The 18,587-nt window shown below is 39.0% G+C and overlaps 1 protein-coding gene across 1 annotated transcript in view; it reads right to left on the bottom strand.

The window, feature by feature from the left end:
* LOC140242974 (contactin-2-like) overlaps window positions 1-15,447 on the bottom strand; it is a 60,651-nt gene extending 45,204 nt beyond the window's left edge. Inside the window, exon 1 of the mRNA XM_072322719.1 lies at window positions 15,399-15,447. The gene's annotated coding sequence lies outside the window, so the exon portion shown is untranslated. The remainder of the gene's footprint in view (window positions 1-15,398) is intronic.
* Window positions 15,448-18,587: the final 3,140 nt, after the last annotated feature.

The following is an 18,587-nucleotide window of genomic DNA, read 5'->3' as shown; positions in this document are numbered from 1 at the left end:
TGTGGCCAAAAGTGGACAATTAGAATGCGTGTGCAACTCATTATATCCTTTCCATTTGTAGTTCCGACTTCCAGTTCTTTTGCTAGTTGGCAAATATGAGTTGGATGATTAAAGCCGAAATAATTAATGAAATCATCGCGATCCCGCCGGCTGACAGTAACGTAAAAATAGTTGAATAACGCATGATGTTAACGTAATTAATCGGTGTTCAGAAAAAGAAACAAACGCACTTATTACTTTGAGTAGATCTGGATTTGTTCATTATAATTTAACAAATGATAATTTAATTATGAGTGTGTGTGATTAAAGCCAAAATAATTCATGAAATCATCGTGATCTCGCCGGGTGACAGTAGCGTAAAAATACTTGAATAACACATGTTAAGCTATACTTAATCGGTGTTCAGAAAAAGAAACAAACGTGTCTATTAGTTTGAATAGATCTGGAGTTGTTCATTATCATTTAACAAATTGTAGTTTAAATATAAGTGTGTATGATTAAAGCCGAAATAATTAATGAAATCATCACGATCTCGCCGGGTGACAGTAGCGTAAAAATAGATGAATAACGCATGTTAACCTGCTTAATTGGTGTTCGGAAAAAAACAAAAAAACAAACGCATTTAACAGTTCAAGAACGGATGTACAAAACACGAAGAGATTTTCGGAAGAAAATAAAAAATGCATTTTAATCCCTTCGGGCGCAACGATAATACATTGTATAAAATTACAGCCGAAATGATTCATGAAATTATCAAATTCCCGCTGGGCACCAAAAGCGTAAAATACCTCGCCAGTTAACGGTAAACAACACATGTTACCCTGAAATCATCGCGATCTCGCCAGGTGACAGTAGCGTAAAAATAGTTGAATGACGCATGTTTACCTAAATCAGAAAAAGAAACAAATACATTTATTAGTTTGAATAAATCTAGGTTTGTTCATTATCACAATTTTAACACTGCATTTCACAATGAAGATTTTTCTTGCTTTTCAGAATGGTCTACCAGGTATACAGATTTGCGTAAAAAGGATCACAACCTTCCACATTCAATCCTGCATATTTTTCAAGAACGGATGTACAAAACGCGAAGAGATTTTCGGAAGAAAATAAAGAACGCATTTTTAATCCCTTCGGGCGCAACGATCACGCATTGTACAAGATTACAGCCGAAATGATTCATGAAATCATCGCATTCCCGCTGTGCAACAACAGCGTAAAAATACCTCGCAAGTTACGGTAAACAACGCCTGTATGTTACTCTATTTGCGCTGGTGCTGATAAAAAAAACTCAACAAACAAGAATTACAATGAAGAAATAACTCATTTCAACCCTACTTTTTCGTCTAATTCACAGATTTTATTTTTTATTTTATTCTCTGAATAATAATGATCCATAGTAGTGTAATAACAACGCAAAGGATGTTCATAAGTTTCATTGATGGGTATATGATGTCGTGCTTATGTTTTTCTTTGTTTTTGATGCGTACGGTTATAACGAGGTACCGGTTATAACGAGGTGATATCGCCGGTCCCAAGGACCTCGTTTTAACGGGGTTTCACTGTATAAGTATTATCTTGAGGACCGAGATGTTAGCCGTTCTCTTTCTATACGATTAATGGCTTTTTTTCCTCTAAACAGAGAAGAGGTAGAGTGAGTGGAGTACCCTTTGTTCTGATACAGCTTGACTGTCTAGAAAGGAGATATCTATGATGCTATTTAAAGCACTTCAGGTAAGCTTTGTATATAAACATGCCAGAACAGCCAACGAAGGTAATCTTAAAGTGTTTTGTTTTTGTTTAACCTTAACCCATTGAGGAGAAGTCCCAAGTATACTCGGGCAGGTGTCTATGGGAAATGCGTGTTGTAGCAAAGTGAGCCCGTCCCCAACAGGTTAAAACTCAAACAAACAAAATACTAACATACATGCACATTGAATGGCTACACTTTGATGTGTGGTTATGTTCAAATGCATACATTTGGAACAGTAGTACATCATTATTCTTCATATTATAATCATATAAGAACACATTCTTTTGCAAATTCTTGGATAAATTTCATCACAATTATGATCTATAATGCATAGATACTACACCCTATCAATAGGGACATTTTTCCACGAATCATAAGCTAAGATATTCTGCTGCCATGAGCCACAAGAACCAAGCATAAGGCTTTGCCGGCTTGTCGTGATGATATTATTAATAAGCATTTCACAGCAATCAAGGCTTCCAAGAGTGCTACCAAGGTGCAAATCTTTGACACAGATTCTTCTCTTGGTAAATTATGAGAAATGTATACTGATTCTAGTGTGCATCACATTACAATGATTTATAATGTAGCATTAAATCATACATTTATCTTTGAGGTTACTTTCTTTTAATTCTTTTGATGTTGCACAAGGACCATGTGCTGTGATAGATATTCTTCTCCATCTTAATGGCAGAACATAATATGTATGACCCCATTCTTCATGCTTCCCCCTCCCTCCCCCCCCCCCAAAAAAAAAGAATCTAGCCTCATGAAATCCACTTAACATACTTCACTACATTATGACAGAATCTCTGTGATTCTCATGAGATTAGCATCATTACTAAATCCACACAAATTAGCTTGGGAGTGTTGTAGTGGAGGTGAAGACAGCTTCTTAGTAAAGTTGAAGGCATCTTGGACCAACCATACCATCTGCTAGGACTATGAGCTGTAACCAGAGAACTCTACTCGGAGGAGACAAAGACAATTAACCTCATCACTCACTGCTTGGGAGAAAGGGTGCTCAGGCTTTGATTTCTTGCACTTAATAACTTGATTCCTACTGGCAAATATTCTGTGACATCCCTCATGATAATACACCATTCACACTATTTGTACAAACATCATCCATGCCTCACTAGTGTCATGATACCACAGTGAACTGCATTTTGATGCACTCCAGTGACAAACCGTTGGGAGTCATCATAGATGCTGTATGTACACTGATTGTTGCTGGAATATCAATTACTAGTCAGACAGAGACGTGATCAGACTTGAGATAGTGATGAGGCTGGACAAACTAATTACGTTTTAATTGGTCTGTGGGAGTGGGAGTTAGCCAATGATGCCGACATCACCATGATAAATATGAGCTTGAGTCATGTAGAGTCATATTAGATGTAGCAATGCAACCATGGCCATCTACATGTATATTGTCAGAGCATAGTGATAGATCTTGAATACTTTATATCCTAAAGATCATTTTTCTTTTGTTTTATCAAGTGCCTATCCAGCTGACCCGATAGCTACATTACAGCCAATTCTGTCATCTATACAATATCAATCTTATGATCCTCACTCCATTGTTCCAGAATAATCTATCTTTCCTAACTGAAGTCACTTTCCTGTTCTTTATGTGCCCATGCTTTTGATCTTCCTCCATACTGTACGAGCTGAAATTTTCGTGTACAGATATTTTCGGGAATTGCTAGTTGGAGGACATTTTTGCATGTTGTTAATTTCGCGGTTCAAAGGCGATTCGCGAAATTTGGGAAAATAAAACCACCGTGAAAATTTCAGCTCGTACAGTATAGCTCATTGCAAGTGCTTCTTTCGGACATAACAATGGAGGACACTATTTCTGCCCTTGGTGGAGAAATTTTCGAAACCTCAAGTCCATACAGGTTTCATGTTGTATCCAATGCCCACCCACCTGACACGATACAAAACTTACAGCCAATTCTGTCATATCTTGATTTATATCAATCTTATATGATCCTCACTTCATTGTTCCAGAATAAACTATCATTCCTATTTGAAGCCAGTTTCCTGTTCTTTATGTGCCACTGCCTTTGTTCTTCCTCCATGTAGCTCATTGCAAGTACTCCCTTCAGACATTACACTGGAGGACACTATTTCTGCCCTGGGTGGAGAAATTTTCGAAACCTGAGCTCAAATCCATACAGGTTTCCTGATGTATTTAATGCCCATCCACCTGACAGGATACAAAACTTACAGCCAATTCTGTCATCTTGTGATACATATATCAATCTTACGATCCTTGATCACTCCATTGTTTCAGAGTAAGCTACAATATACCTAATTGAAGTCACTTTCCTGTCTTTTATGTGCCCATGCTTTTGATCTTCCTCCATATAGCTCATTGCAAGTGCTCCTTTCGGACATAACAATGGCGGACACTATTTCAGTCCTGGGTGGGGAAATTTTTGAAACCTCAAATCCATACAGGTTTCATGTTGTATCCAATGCCCACCCACCTGACACGATACTTAACTTACTGCCAATTGTGTCACCTGGTGATTGATATCAGTCTTATGATCTTTACTCCATTGTTCCAGAATAAACTATTATTCCTTATTTGAAGCCAGTTTCCTGTTCTTTGTCATCTTCCCCCATGTAGCTCACTGCCAGTGCTCCTTGTGGACATTACAATGGAGGACACTTTTGCTGCCCTGGGCGGAGAAATCTTAGAACACCTCAAGTCCATACAGGTTTCATGTTACAGGGATTCAGATCAATTTTTGCCCCTGTGTGACAGATCACTTCTCATCATCTCACACTTCAGTTCACACATCCCCCTCTCCCACCCCTTATCAGGTTTCAGAGAGATGCCTTTCGTCTTCTCTTGGTATCTAGTTGCCATGGTGATACTTGGGGTGTGAAAGAGAAGACAGTGTCAGACAAAGAACCACAGAGACACATCTGTTCTTGGAAGATACCTTTGTTTGCTGGAGAATAAAACTGTTAGGTATAAAAGACTGATCTTTCAAATGAAATTTTTTTCTTCATAATTGCTTTCAGCATTAGCAAACTTCATATTCAAACGAAAGCGAAAGATAAAAAACATTGAATTGCCATTTTTCAAAAAGAGAAAGAGAGACGGCGAGGGCTACATACTTCAGTTTGCATTTTTTTCACTGTGAAGACTTCCAATTATTGAGGATAGGGTTATCACAATTGATTAATTTGTATCTTGCGAGGAAAACAAGGCCCTGTGCCAACAACGTCGACTAGGCAGACAATTAGTCTGCTTTCAGGCTAGATAATTTTATCAAGCTCTGCACTCATTGCATCTTTCTTTCTTTTTTCTCTCTCTCCCTTTCCATTTCACAGATCTCTCTTATCCTTTGTTATAAATATAAATGATCTCCTCGAAAAGAGTAAAATTAGTGTTTCATGAGGGATGTTACAATAAAGTGATCATGACAATGACACCCACAAAACAGCACAAGTAAATCCATGTTCAAACATTCCTCATACTTGACTCTACACACAAGTTCCTTGATTCTTACTTCATACATACTTGTCTCCACGAAACAAAACTTTCTCATGAGGATAAGATTTCCCTTAACTTTCAAATGAACATTATCCAAGAAATGAAAATTTTGACCACATGAATTTCATTTTTTTCTTTTTTTGCAGTATTGCAATATGTAGCAATTTACTATGCATTTTGGTATGACTGCTAAACAAAATGCCATTTCATTACATAGACTTGTACACAATTTTGTTCAAAATGAAAGTCCATCGACTATGAAAAGTGCTATTCAATTTCGAGAAGGGAAATTATTCCCTGGTATACAACAAAATTGCCTGGAGAAGAGACTACAGACTTCTGGATTTCATCCAGTGGACAGAGACTGGATTGGACGTTGGAATGAAGAGACCCTTGCTCCTTGCTGAAGGATAAGACACATAATTTAGCATTTGTTGACAGCAATGTTTATGTCTTCTGGCCCCTTGTATGGCATGTAAGATATCTGAGGAAGACAGTGAAATGCTAGCTTACTTCCGCGTGATGCTCCTTTTTACTGAAGGTTTTCCTTAAAGGGACTGTACAGTACTGGTTGAGGTGGGGATTCATGTTTTGAACATTCCTAAATGAGATAATGAAAAGCCTCTTATGAAATATGAAAGAGCATGTAATTTTAAGAAGGATTCAACATTTATTTGATGAAAATTGGTTTTCAAATGGTTGAGATATCCAAAAAAGTGCTAATAATAAAAGGCGACATGCCCCAACTTTATTAGGATCACTTTGTTTCACCTTGTTTTTGGATATATCAGCCATTTCAAAACCCTTAGATACCCCTTAGAACTGCATCCTCTTTGACATCTCATAGAGTGGTTTGTGAATATCTCGCAAAACGTTAAAAGCTAAATCCTCACCTCGACCAGAACTGTACACACCCTTTAATATGGATAGTGACTTAGCTTGAAAACATACACTTATAGCAGTGATAACCTCAAGAACAGACATTTTTCTTCATGACATATGACACCATAGATACTGCTATATGACAGATGAGGAAGAAATGAAAGCAATGTGCTTCTCTCAACTAAAACAAAGACAAGAAAGTATCAATATCTAGATGCTAAATCTTCTGATTTTTAAGTTTAATGTAAATCAACAAAATATGCATCTCAGTTTAGATTAATTTGCTATATCCTGTGCATTGGCTTATCATATGCATATTAAAGTTGACTCCAAGAGAAAAACAGGTTCATCTCAAGTATCGAAATGGATATATGCCATTGCCCTGGGGCTTTGAAACTTTTCATATCTTTGTTTCTTCAAATGCATCTGTGAGCTAAAAAGAGAAGGAAACACACCAACAATTTTTCTTCTCCCGTGTCATAGAACAAATGCCATGTCACTGGCCTCTCAGCATTCTGACGCTGTAATACAATTAATCCATTAAAGCAGTGGGGAAGAGAAAGACGCACAGCTTTGTTTGATCTCAGCACATCTTTTCTTACCAGCCTGCTGAGCACATTACGGCCACATCAAATCAATCTGCTCCTCCGCTGGAAGGAGACCCAAGAATGCACTCCACACACACTGGCGCTATGATAACAGAACCTCATTTCTTGTCCTGAGTAAACAGCACCGTGATGACACAAATCACAAGTTTGCCCAGTGTGCCCCCGTCAGATGAAGATGTGGACAGGCATGGTTACCAAAATCCTGACATCGCCAAACGTCCATTAGCCGCTCTATGGGGCGTCTCCTCACAGAGTGGACATGGACATGAGATGGAACTCTACAGCACTGTAGGGATGTATGTGTGTCTTTTCACTTCACTCCTCTGTGTATTGATAAAGTTCACTTTTTCCCCCCGCAGGAACTGATCAAGAGCAAAGAGCAGAAGCTGACCTCAACATGAATATAACATATCCAATGGCATGATATACCGTAAAAGTGGAAATTTTTGTGCATTTCGCACAACCAGAAATAGTCGGGTACCTAAGGGGGGGTCACCGTGCACCCCTCCCAAGACTCCTCGAAACTTACATTTTCAGGATCCTCATGACATACCAAAACATAATCAAGATGTTAACAGGAACGAAAAGTGGCTGTTCTAGGTGAAATTTAATGTATTCTATTGTTTTTCATAATTTCTTATGTATTTCTTTGTTTTTCAACTTTTTCAACTTTTGTTTTTTCTTTGTTTTTCTATTGGAAATTGTCACTGATCACTTTTCTACCATAATTAGCACAAAACTAATCAATGAAAGTGATTAATTGTAAAAATAATCAGGTTTTCATGACTTTCATGACAGAGCACCGTTTTCCATAGGAAATGTACACAAAAGCACAAAATTGTGCCCGTTTTGGGACGACATTCCGTTACAAAAATGGGCGTGACTTCGCAAAAGTATGCGGGGAAGTTGCAAATTTGGTCTCAAAAGTTGCGTGAGACTTGAACAAAACAAAGTCAAGTAAGTTTTGAGGAGTCCTGGGGGTGCATGGTGACACCCCCCCCCCCCCCCTTAGGTACCCTACTATGTAGGCCCTACATGTAAGCACATATATATTACATACATACATAAGGACGGGGGGGGGGGGGGATTTGCCACCCCCCCTCAAAGTTTTGCGCAATAAATCTGTCGTGAGGCTTCTTGACTTTGTTTGGTCAAGTCTCGCACAACTAATATTTTTGCTTGCCTTATGTTCCAGTAGTTGATGTCTTGATTCCGCTGAATTAAAAACATGTGAAATTCTTCTCACCCTGCCGAGCGCGAAAAATTTGTCGCGCAAAAATATCCACTTTTACAGTATACAAATTATTGCCCTTGCTGAAGACCTCCATGAAAAATAACATCGGAAATATTTTGAGCTAAACAAAGCTGTCAGTACTAAAGAAGGCAAAAAAAAAAACCCAACAAAACAACAACAACACCTCAAGCCTTTAATCACACAAACCTTTTACAGGATCTGTAAGAGAGAGAGAGTTCTCATGCAGACTTATAGCCTGAAACTTTACTTCACCAAGTAAGGCAATGTTTTCAAGATGGTGAATCTACCAATCTCTCTTAACAGTTCCAAAAGGTGTTTGCCAGTCCTACAGCCATTATAGCAACTTCACACCAAGGCTTTGATCTCTCCTACTCTTGATGCCATGGGCCAAGTATGCTCATCCACAGCCACACTATCACTGACCACCAGTGTGAAGAACAGATAATGAGATGGTCATTCCACTGGTGACTAATGACCAAAGTAAATAGATACCCTATGTCCGAAATGCATTGACCCAGTCTGACCACACAAGCTTTAGTATGACTCCTACTATTCCAATCAATGGATGAGTAGACAGTGTGCCAGTGACATCCTAATTGGCTCATTTAGCTTTAGGACACAAACCTTCTTATTTTGGTTGCTTTAGACATGGCAGTAGAAGTCTCTGAAGCAGATGGTGCTGGTCTATGAACAAGCATGCTTTATGACCAGAAAATTTGACTGCATTGATGAAGCCCGCATAATACAAGTAAACAAACATCATCAATTTCCTTTTTTTTTGGGGGGGGGGTACAACTGGGCCATGAGAAATATTCATAACTAAAGGAGAATTTCAGATCAGATATAAGGTTAGTCTGAAAAGAAAAGTTTTTTTTAAGCAAAACAGTGAAAATTCGATCAAAATGAGATAAAAAGGACATTATAAATTTGACACACTCACTAATTTTTGCAAAACAGTTCTCGTAAAGTTGATATTAAGATGAAATGAGTCAGCTGATGATGTCATCACCTTATAATTTTCCACTAATTGCGTACAAAAAAAAAAAAAAGAATACACTCCCAACTCAGATTGCTTTCTGATGACTTGACAGCATTCCTTCATGTTAGTTTCTCATCTATTTTGTTTTCATCTTCAAATATTATGACCATGGAACCAGTATTTTATTTTTTTTTTAATGTAAAGATCAAATGTGTGTAAAATCTTCATTATACCTTCATCTGTTAGTTACTAAAGTACACCATGTCTCAAAGCCATCGTGTATCCTCAACAGTAGTCTTACACAACATTGGTATGGGGTACACCCACCAAAAGTGGAGTCTTACTTTGTGACAAACTCAAGAGTAAATGTCTCATGACAAAATTCATCAGAATGTGCAACAATCAGAAATATTGCCAGTCCTTCTTTACAAACAGAAAGTATTTAATGTCATACCATACGACTGAAACTAATATCCTAAATATACAATCAGAATCCAGGTAATAATCAAGAAAGATCAAAACAAACGCATTACTTTATATGTGCACATTGCTCATATGAATGTATACCTCATTTCAAGTGACACATTCTCATTGAAATTCTCTATCATAAACTAGCCTGTTGGACATTAAATTTTAGATGCTTCTGTCAGTCAGGTATCACTTTCTCATTGCCTTGGTGTTTATACCTGTGATGACAACCGGTATCAAGCTCCTAATTGATTTGGGTGGGTCAGGATGGCTCTGAGTTGCCACCATACAAACCACAGTAATAAGCACATATCAGTATAATTGAAATGTGAGCTTGATGAATAGTGCTCTGCACACACACACACACACACACACACACACACACACACACACACACACACATTTGCTCATTGTATTAAGTGCTTCTCTGTGACTCACTTTTGGCACCATTATCCTGATTGTTTGATCCACTACAAAGACACAAGTGTGCCCACTGGCATTCAGACAGAATACATCATGTACATTGTACTTGTCAAGGCAACACAGAACAGTCTATCAAATTCTGTGCAACGTTTGTATTGCAGATGAGCTGAACAGAGTAAGGCAAGACAGAGTGGAGTTGAGTAGATCTATACAAATATTCTTTCTCTTACTAATTTGGTCTTGCAGATACAGCAAGTATCGTTTTACATAACAGAGAATGATCTTGTGAAGATGTAAAAACACTATTCTGATCCTACACATGTGGGATAGCTGACTTTGTCACACCTTGCAGTAAATTTGCCACTGAGAGCAAGTCAAAATGGAGGTAATCATAATACTCATCAACCTTACAAAAAGAACATTCAAACACTTGTTCAAACTCCTTGAGCTTTCCAGCCATCTTCCATATCTACCATATCTACTTTGATGCAATGTGCTGAATTTGACATTATTTGCCAAATACTTGCTTCTTCTAATTGCATTCACATGCTTGTGATTGCATTTACTAGATATAAAACGATATGAAATACAACTTAAGTTAAAGCAGATACTGAAAACAGCTAAAAATTTCAAAACAATGCCAGATACATTACAGATCATAGCACTGGATTATAGAATAAGTACAGGCCTACTGTGTCGATATGACAAATTCTGCTCTTAGAATTCCCGATTCCCTTTCTTAATGTGCAGACATTAACCAATTCATGAACATTCATCATTACCACAAATCTTATCTCAATGGAAGTAAAATAAATGAAAATAAATATTGCTAAAATTTTCCCACCATTACATCCTTGTCATTGATGACGGCATGCTGATTACCCAATGTATGAAGCGAGATTAAATGCAATAGGAGTCTGATTGAAGTGTAATTGCATTGACAAGTAGCTCTGCATTCTCTATCCATCTATTTCCATCTTTTCTCTCTCTTTATCTCTCTCTCTCTATCTATCTATCTATCTATCTATCTATCTATCTATCCATCTATCTTATCTACCTGTAATCTTTTCAGCTCTCTTTGTCTCTTCAGTGACCAAAGGGAAAAACTGAAGAATCCCACTATCCATCATCTGATATAATCTATCTATCTATCTATCTATCTATCTATCTATCTATCTATCTGTCTATCTATCCATCTATCTATCTACCTACCTACCTATATCTCTATTTCTTCCAGTCATTCGAGAAAAAAAAATCCCTTGAAGAATCTCAGCATCTCATCCTCTGATGCACATACTTATCACTCCAAGCTGAACCCACCAATTTGGAGGAAGCCCGAGGTACATTAAGAAACCCGAGGTACATTAAACTGTTGCAAATAACCACCATCCCTATCGTATCATCCAGGCAAAGAGATCATATATGCATTCATGCAGAAATTGATGTTGACAAATCCACAATCACGTATGAGACTGCCAACACGATATCAACTTGGGGTGGATTCGTTTGAAGACTACATCCTTGAGTGCAGTAATGTCTGTTACATTTAGAGATTGCATTTACCTATATTGGAATTCATTGTAAATGGTGAGATTTATGTGAGAGAGGATCTATATAGGGCTTGGGTGCTAGGCGTAGAGACAGCAATGTCACTAGCAAATTGCTGTGGCTATAACTCTTGTTTATAGCAGCTGCCAAACTGGGCTGGATTGATAGGTTTAGAGGTCTTTGTAAAGCATTCTTTGCTGAATGCACCTTGATATACTGGCATGCCTAAGATGTAATGAAAGTGTACACAATTTTCTGTGACAGTGTTATGATGTTTACCATGTGTTCATTCATTCAGCTCTTCCTGTACTGGAGAAGGTACTGTTATGCCAAATATTTCACAAGTTTTTATTTTTGCAAATTTCGCGCATCAGGTGCTATCTCGCAATAAAAAATGCATGAAAAGGTCGAATCTGATCAAGACATGAATGTGAAGTGCACGCATACATTTTTTCTTCAGCACTGTACTCCATGATCGCAAATTTAACCACTGGCAAAATTTTCGGGAAGTCCCGATTCGCAAACATTAGACTCGCTAAATATATGGCACATACAGTAATAGCTTCAATAAGCTGCAGCTTTTCAAGGTAATGTAAAGCCATGCATCCAAAAGAGAGAGAGAGAGAGCTGGTGTGGTGTGCCAACATCATTCCAATGTCAGCTGTGGAGAGGAGCTGCTATCTCTCCACATTTTATTAACTCTGAAGATTACCCACCATGCTGAATGGATGCTGAATGGATGCTGAAAGCAATATCACCACTGCAGACACATTTTAAGGTTAAATCAGTGAAATGACAGCAGGACAGACTTGTAACGTATTTCTTAACAAGGTTAGGAAAATGAATGCCTTAAGTAACATCTGTGATCATGTAACTCCTGTAATTATGCTGTACATGAACTGACTGGGAATTTCCACAGAGAAGTTTTCTCTCCTTAAAACTGTGCTTACGACAACTGGGCACACAGTTCAGTAACTGTTTCTTTTATCAATAAGATTCTTCTTAATAATACATATATATTTTTTTTTCTTTGGAGGGGAGATATAATTATGGCAGATGAAGAGCAAAAAGAAGTACTTCAAATGAACAGGTAGTTTACATTTGACTTCAGAGAGGTTTGATCACATCTTCCACACACACGTTTAAGTTAAATCATCTGACCATCACAAATCAAAGTCAAATGTGCTGCAAAAATGCCTCCATTCATATACCTGCTGAGAAGTGCAAGCCCATAACCCAGAAGTGACACTGTGTTTCTCTGTCCCAACCTTTTCCCATTCTTCCCTCATTTACAATCCCTGACCTTTAGCGACGTGGAATCACTCAGCCTAGACACGTCAAAACACAGCAAAAAACCAGCAACTATGGTGATAGGGGGAAGAAAGAGTCAAAAATCTCTTGAGAAAAACAAGCAGTCACATCGATTAGGGGCTAGGGAACCCTACAAATTGTAAATGTCAAAGCTTGTTAATGAGGTGGGGGTATACATTGGTTCGCTGCTATGGCAAGCAGATGATTCTGCATTTTTTTCCCATTTGGTTTATATACTTGTCTATGCTTGACTACAAGAGAAAATATGACCTACTGGAGGAAGTTAAAGTGTATGGCTGCAACAGAAAAAGTGCCACTAAATTGCTTATTACTATATGATTCAGCATGCCACAACTCAGCGTACCATCATACCCTGGGGTATGACATTGTAGTGCCATGTAGTGCTACCTTGTTTTCCTAAGATGTCTAGTTTCACACTGCTATCATGGGGGCCAAATATAGCCATCAGCAAATCACGATCCCAATGCCAATTTATCCCTGTTATGAAATGTTCAACATAATTACAGGAGAAATAATATTTTTCCCTAAAAAGATGTTGGACAGTACTTCAGAAAGAGATCATATTCATGTCAGCAACCTTTTTATACTTTCGATAAGAGTTAACAGAAGCCTGTCAACATTATTACCTCTCAAATAAGGGCTACTATGGTTTAAACACATACCATACATAATCATGATATCCCCTCAAACACACACACACACACCAATACCCCTTTCATGCGAGTCACTGGGGTGATCATCCAGGAGATTAAACAAGGAATCAAACAGGGAACGTCTGTGAGAAATGTCTTTCATACTAGCAAATGAGCTGTCTCTATAATTTCTCTCATCTGCTCTTCTGCAGTGCAGGTACACGTTAAATGGCAAATATATGCAAGACAGCCCACAAGATGCTGTTGGTATGCTGACCTTCGCTTTCTACTTGAGAGTTTACCCGTGATGCCTTTCATGCTACAGCATCACCCGAGAATTCGTGGGGACACCCACGAGTTTACCAGGAACAGTTCAAGGATATAAGATTTCTGAAAAATCATTTGGCATTTGACCTAGGATTTTACCAATGACGCCTTTCATGCAACAGTGTCACCCACAAGTTTCTGAAAGTTCTCAGGTAAACTTTGCTATGCATGAAAGAGGATATAAGTGACAATCTATCTGGTTCTAAAGTAAGCATAAACTCTCCCTGTGGAGTGCTGACACCTGACCAGTATATTAATCAAGTCATCCAAAGTTTTCACTCAGCACACCTTGAGTGTACCTCCCTGACTCAACGCTCTCCTATCCTTCCTTAAGGCACGTAACAGGGAAAACCACTCACCGTGAGTAACTAAAAGGGGTTCACAGCAACACGTACTATCCCAATGCTCTCAGGCATGTACTACTAACTTGAATGAACATCTAGAATCTCCCTGGGTCTTCCTCAACTTTGTTTATTCAGGCAAAGTGAAAAATGCCCAGAGCTGCATAGGGAAAAGTTTAAGGACTGTCTGTGACATAAGAGAGGCGTGGGGGGGGGGGGGTAGGAGAGGGAGAGAGAAAGAGGAGAGATGGAGATATGGAAAGATAAGGAAAGAGAATTGGGAAGAATGAAAAGAAATGAGTCAGAGAGCAATGGGCATCCCCTGCTGAGTGGGAGGTAGGAGGCGGGATTCGTCACTCCCAAGAGGAAGTCGTCGTGGCAACTACAGGCCAATTGGTACACTCGATTACTTCCTGAATGCATATGTCAAGGGAGAAGGATTTTTTTCCTCTACAGTGCTTCCAATTCTAACTTCATTTTTCCACTATTTCCTGCCACAACCCAGAATTGACCATCAGGACACATCAATTCTACAGCCTTAATGGTTCGTTGATCTCACCGTTGTGCGATCCGCTGATCCGCCACGATTGTGCTGTTAGTAGCTGATCGTGTAAGTTTTGGTTATTTGTATCACAATTTGTGCCATGATTGATATAGTGGTCTGAATCTGAAGAGTAATCATGGTGATCATATTAGATCTTGAGGTCAGTTGTGGCAATCACGTTTTGGATGGTTCAAAAAATTGTCTATGATCAATGCGAATGCCATGACAGACCTCAAGATCTGATAAGATCTAATTAAGTCTGACACAATCAGCACTATTACTCCAAGATTCAGACAATGATTTCTACAATAGCCCAGATTGTGATAGATATAAATGAAAAATCCATGATGAACTACTTATGGCCAGATGTGGCATGTGTATCAGACGGATCACAAGGAACGAGCCTTAAAGCTATATTGGTGTGAGTGGTACCATATACCGACAACAGTCTATGCATTCATATCAGAACAAAAAGCATGCCAAGTTATGCCATATCACAAGTGATCGAGATTCATTTGGAATGAATGATTGGCTTTGGTATCCTATTTGTATGATGAGTATTTTTTCTACACTAATAAAGAAGAGAAATACGTAAGGTCTGTTTGCTACAATATTTATAGTGATGTCTTGTAACACTGTGGTAATCATCGGGGGAGAGGTGGGGGTCTTTTCCATAATGCAGCATGTTTTCCATAATGTGTGACTATGAACAGTGGGCACCTTTAGGGTGTCATAATTTTCAGGTTGCCAATTTGCTGCACAGACACCTAAACTTGGACACGTACTCACCTGATGACGTCACTAGCAGTCCTCGCACTCTCAGGATTAATCACCTGCAGAAATGAGGAGAGAGATAGAAAGAGAGAATGACTGTTTATGGTTTGTCATGTAGGTGACATGAGGTTGATATACAATTAGGAAAGGATATACTTTGACAAAGTATATTTCATTCTCTCATATCGTAGTTATATTTTCATCCTTCTTCAAATTGAACTTAATGCAAATATTTCAAATGTCTTGTCATTTCTAATTACAAACCAATAAAGTACCTCACACGGTTAAATCTCGACTCTGTCGCCACAAATTCCTGGTCCAGAAACACCCTGATTTGCTGTCTACCCCAATACGACCCTGACTCATAATCGATACTGGCTTCACTGTCACAGAGAGCTCAATTTGTCAGTCTGTTGATTCCTGGGTGCAGCAAATGCCGCATAATAAGACCATGTGTAAAAGCCATCATGTTTTTAAGGGGGCAGAGAGGAAAAAAAAAAAGGACAAACAAACTAGTAGGTCATGCCAGCTGCAAAATTAGTCTCGTGAGCCAATCACAGATACAGATGCGGTGAGTCTACCTCATCGAATTCCTGAACTGGAGCTAACCTATGTTCCTAGCAATAAATATTTCTATGTTTGAATGTGTGTGGATTTTGCATTCGAAAAATGTGTTTACTTCGCCTGGCTCATTAGAATCACCAACAAAAGGGGTACTATGTTCTGCACCACTGAGGAGGTAGTATGCAGGAGAGCGAGGGAGGTGTGTAATGTTCATTGGGGAGTCATTGGATGCCGCTAAATATCACAACTTCACCGAGGATGGGTCCTGGGTAGTGAACATGTGCACGTTTTGGTGTGTGTTTGTTTGTTAGTGCCTTGTAAGTGTGGACAGCAACAGAGATATATGCTAGGTTAAAATGGTTGAATACTCGAGACTCACGGTAAATATGAATGGATAGCAATAGTCTACAGAGTCAAACATTAATGTTAAAGTACCTTCTTTTAGTTGAATATGTCAGAACACCACGTTTTGGTGTGTGTTTGTTTGTTAGTGCCTTGTAAGTGTGGACAGCAACAGAGATATATGCTAGGTTAAAATGGTTGAATACTCGAGACTCACGGTAAATATGAATGGATAGCAATAGTCTACAGAGTCAAACATTAATGTTAAAGTACCTTCTTTTAGTTGAATATGTCAGAACAACAAAAGTTTAAATTCAGGATACTGACAAGCCCTGGATCAAAACTGCCTCGATACATAAATAGAAACATTTGATTCACTGTACGGGCATTTCTTTGCTATTTATTCATGACACCACCATGATATACCAGTGTATTATTGATTATGCATTCATACATTAAATGCATTAGATCAAGATCTCAAAATATTCTGCATTAATTGCTAATGTTACACTGACTCATAAGTGTCCAGATTTTGAAAAAGAGTCTCAGTCACCATACTTGTTATTTAGACTGCACAGCAAATCATGATCAGTAATTATTCCCGTTCTTATGTAGGATCAATCAAGAGGTAAGAAGAGGTTACAGATTTCTGTAACAGCATACAAAAAGTAATCATCTTTCTGTTTCCCAGCTGTTACTAAGGTAGATTTAATTCATGAGATGGGGGAAAGGGGACAAAACATAAAAGCATGACTTTTGAAAAGCCTTCAATGAAGAGAAGATCATACGATGGCGGACACCAATGTCATTTGGAAAAGAACACACAGTGGGAAAGATAGAAATAATGTATTCATTACTGACAGCAATCTGCCATTTTGACCTGATGCAAGCTCAAGTCACTACAATTACAAAGATATAAAGGGCAAACAGAAGGCAAACATGGCTCTGAATATAACGGAATCAATAACCCCGCGGCAATTGATTTCTGATGCTTCTTCGTACTGACCTCAACTTGATGCCGACTACAAACACCTTGGGATATCCTTCCTTGAGGCACACCTCAACTTGGCAATGACTACAAACACCTTGGGATATCCTTCCTTGAGGCACACCTCAACTTGGCAATGACTACAAACACCTTGGGATATCCGACCTTGAGGCACAATATATCCCTTTCTATCAGAGAAATGAGGCGTCCTGTACAGAGCTTTCAACTGGACCGACTGATGCAAACACATTCAGCATCAGCCCAGCCACAGGCTTGGCACGTATCCACGGCAATGGATGATGGCGTGGCAGTGGAGTACTAGGCAGCTAATTGCTGAGATGGGGGAAAGGGGACAAAACATAAAAGCATGACTTTTGAAAAGCCTTCAATGAAGAGAAGATCATACGATGGCGGACACCAATGTCATTTGGAAAAGAACACACAGTGGGAAAGATAGAAATAATGTATTCATTACTGACAGCAATCTGCCATTTTGACCTGATGCAAGCTCAAGTCACTACAATTACAAAGATATAAAGGGCAAACAGAAGGCAAACATGGCTCTGAATATAACGGAATCAATAACCCCGCGGCAATTGATTTCTGATGCTTCTTCGTACTGACCTCAACTTGATGCCGACTACAAACACCTTGGGATATCCTTCCTTGAGGCACACCTCAACTTGGCAATGACTACAAACACCTTGGGATATCCTTCCTTGAGGCACACCTCAACTTGGCAATGACTACAAACACCTTGGGATATCCGACCTTGAGGCACAATATATCCCTTTCTATCAGAGAAATGAGGCGTCCTGTACAGAGCTTTCAACTGGACCGACTGATGCAAACACATTCAGCATCAGCCCAGCCACAGGCTTGGCACGTATCCACGGCAATGGATGATGGCGTGGCAGTGGAGTACTAGGCAGCTAATTGCTCCTCGAATATGCATCCAGTGATGGATGAGAGAAAGAGAGAGAAAGAGTGAGAGAGGGAGAAGGATGCAATCAAGATGTAGAATCCTGGAGGGAGACAGCGATAAAACAAAAATCTTCGAGGGAGAGAAAAGGGCTTGTTCTGCCCCCTACTGATGACAGTCACCGGCTGAGCTCTGCCAAAGGATGCCACAGTCCTTAGTTTCATCTCATAGCACTGCACAGGCGAAATCTAAAACCACCGATCTTTCCATGCATGCGCGTTGATGGTGTGTTAGTGTGTGAGTGTGTGTGTGTGTGTGTCAACTGTGCAAGCAAGAGAGTAAGTGTGTATGCCCATCGCCAAGCTACGTGAATTTGGAGTAGGCCTAT

This window comes from Diadema setosum, chromosome 2, assembly GCF_964275005.1.
Source record: "Diadema setosum chromosome 2, eeDiaSeto1, whole genome shotgun sequence".
NCBI lineage: Eukaryota > Metazoa > Echinodermata > Echinoidea > Diadematoida > Diadematidae > Diadema > Diadema setosum.
The sequence above is the reverse complement of the archived record's forward strand: the minus strand, read 5'-3'. Positions and strand labels throughout refer to the sequence as shown.